The sequence below is a fragment of the Tupaia chinensis genome, unplaced genomic scaffold, assembly GCF_000334495.1.
Source record: "Tupaia chinensis unplaced genomic scaffold, TupChi_1.0 Scaffold145916_1, whole genome shotgun sequence".
NCBI classification, from domain to species: Eukaryota; Metazoa; Chordata; class Mammalia; order Scandentia; family Tupaiidae; genus Tupaia; species Tupaia belangeri.
In genome coordinates this window covers 1,152,263-1,155,117 of record NW_006205774.1, presented here as the reverse complement: position 1 = coordinate 1,155,117, position 2,855 = coordinate 1,152,263, and the positions used below count along the sequence as shown (strand labels likewise).

Sequence of the window (2,855 nt, the reverse complement as noted above, 5' to 3'; positions counted from 1 at the left end):
GAAAGGATCCAGATAGATAAAATCAGTTATGAAGCTGATAATATTACAACTGACATCCTGGAAATACAAAATAATTTAAGAAAATACTATGAGTGATTGTATGTCAACATACTAGAAAACCTAGATTAGATGGACAAATTTCCGGGCAAGTATAAGTTATCTAGGTTGAATCAGGATGAAATAGAAAGGCTGAATAGATTAATAACCAATTATGAGATTGAATCAGTAATAAATAGCTTCTCAACAAAGAGAAGCCCAGGTCAGATAGCTTCACTTGATAATTGCACAAAACCTTTTTTTTTGAGGGGGTTTTTTTTTTTTTTTTTTTCTATAGGGCACGTGCGCTCGCCAGACAAAGAGACAGAGAGATAGAAAGGGAGAAGCCCCCCCCACCACCGGGGGGGTGGCCATGCTGCAGCCCCCTCTCCTCCATTCTCTTCTCAGGATCTTGGGCACACATGCACACGCGCCCGGCGTGAGTTTTAGTGCACGGGGTCCGGGACACGAACCGCGGTTGACTATATGGGAGTCCAGTGACATAGCCATCATGCTAACTGCTGGTCCCAATAACTGCACAAAACTTTTAAAGAAGAACTAACTCTAATTCTTCTAATACCATTTGTAAAGATTGAAAAGGAAAGAATTCTTCCAAGCTCATTTTATGAACCCTCCATTTCCTTGATCCCAAAACCAGATAAGAAATAACAAAAAAAAAAAAAGAAAGAAAACTACAGGCCAATATCTCTAATGAATACTAACGCAAACATTTTCAACAATATATTAGCAAACTGAACCCAATAGCATATTAAGAAGATTATTGTATTACAAATGGAGTCAGGATGGTTTAATCTGGCTTCCTCACCTCCTATCTTACCATGTTTGAAGGTCACGGGGTAAACAACTTATGCTATTAGTTGTACTGTACTTGTGACCTTGTTATGTAATTATGTCTTTGCTGTTTTATTCCATTAAATGTAATGTACATGTGCATGTGTGACAGTTTGGTTTGGGCAATGAGTCACTATTGTCTGCAACCCCATTTAGAGAAAGGGGGCACCTGGTCAGCTAGCCCTTTCTTCTGTTGCACTGCACTTCCTTGTATTGCACTGCTCTGTGCTGCCCTGCTCTGCCCTGCTAGCTAGCCCTGCTTTGCTCAGACTCGGTTCAGACTGGATAGTCGTGTGTGCTTCAAAGTATTATTTGTCTGTGAAACTAGTCTGCAGATTGATCCATAAATGCTTTACCTAATTGAGAAAGTTTACATTCAATAATGTTTGAAGACTATAAATGATAAATGTATGTTTGCAAGAAAAAATTTTTTTTTTGTATTGTCTGGGGAAAAAAGAAAAAAACTAAACAATTTTTCAAAGAAAAAAAAACAGAGGTAACATTGCAGTGTTGGGTTTATGAAACTGTTCAACTGTTCCAGTTTTACTACATGCCATGTATCTAGGAGTCTTCCTTGTTGCTTCCACTTGTCTTGCTTCCTATGTCTAGTTTCATACCGACCCATACAGATTCTGCTAGTAGATTAGTGAACTGTCACAGCCTACTATGGGTCATATAATTGATGTGGTGATCGCAAATAGAATTTTTAAAAATAAAGTAGAAACCAAAAAAAAGGGTAAGTTTATTACATTTCAATGTTCTTTACCAGTTATAAAATTGAGCATCATTTCATGAAATTTTGTTTTACACTCACAAATACACACAGACAGTTGAAAAAGTATAAAAATTTACATTGAAGTAAAAGAATGAAACCCTCTCTCTAAATACGACTCTTTTTCTCCAGTTTTACAGCTACCATCCATCAAGCTACCTCCTGGTTTTGCTAAACCATTATAATTACCTCACTTTACCTCCCTGCTTTCTCTATAGTGCTCTTAAAATTCACGGCTAATAGAAAAAGTGGAGAAATCTTTTCAGTATATTAATCACATCAATCATTTTTCTACCTTACAATTTTCCATAGCCTTGCATGGCTTTTGGAACAGAGTACACACCTTGTTTTCTTTTTCTCTATTTGTCTCACTTATAGAATCAATCAATAAATAAATGTAACTGGATTTGAATATGTCATACGAGCTTGCTCCTGCATCTTATCTCAGCAACAATCTTACTACGTACTACTCACACCTTCATTTTGCTTCTCTTGATTATACTGTATCAGGAAATCACTTCAACACCTTTAAGCTCATTTTTACTTCTGTTTAGAATACTTTTCTTGGCCTCTTAGAATCTCCGACTCCTGTTCTTCATTAATCAGTGTAATATATTTCTTTAGAATTGTCTTATTTGAATACAAACTGACTTCTGGATATTTCCACTTGGATATTATTAAACAAACAAATTTAGATCTTAACTTGTCAATATGGAGCTCATCATTATGAATATGCCACCATTCTCACACAATCAGTACCAAATCTATGTATCTTTAAAATGGTCCTACTTCTGTGAATACTGCCACTTTTTTGAGTCTAGATATTTCTAGGGTTTAGAAATATCCTTAATACTCACATTTATTCTGTTTCAAAGTCATAGATTCTATTTTGGATGCTGCCAGCTAGTTGTGACTTTTCGGTAAAAGAATTTAGAATATCAACTTCATGTGCATAGAAAGAGAATGTTTGAAGCACAATCCTTGGTGGGTTTTTTTGTTATTTTTTTTACTTTTTTAGAAAGAATTATTTATTGGGACCAGCAGTTGGTCTAATGGCTATATCGCTAGACTCCCATCTAGTCGACAACAGTTCGAGTCCCAAGAGGAGAATGGAGGAGAAGGGGTTGCAGTGTGGCCGTCCCCCCGGGGGGGGGGGGGATTTCTCACTTTCTTCCTCCTCTGTCTCTCTCTTTCT

General features: G+C 36.7%; 1 pseudogene; it reads left to right on the top strand.

The window, feature by feature from the left end:
• The first annotated feature begins 1,554 nt into the window (after nucleotides 1–1,554).
• LOC106733911 (60S ribosomal protein L29 pseudogene) overlaps nucleotides 1,555–2,855 on the top strand; it is a 3,950-nt pseudogene continuing 2,649 nt past the window's right edge.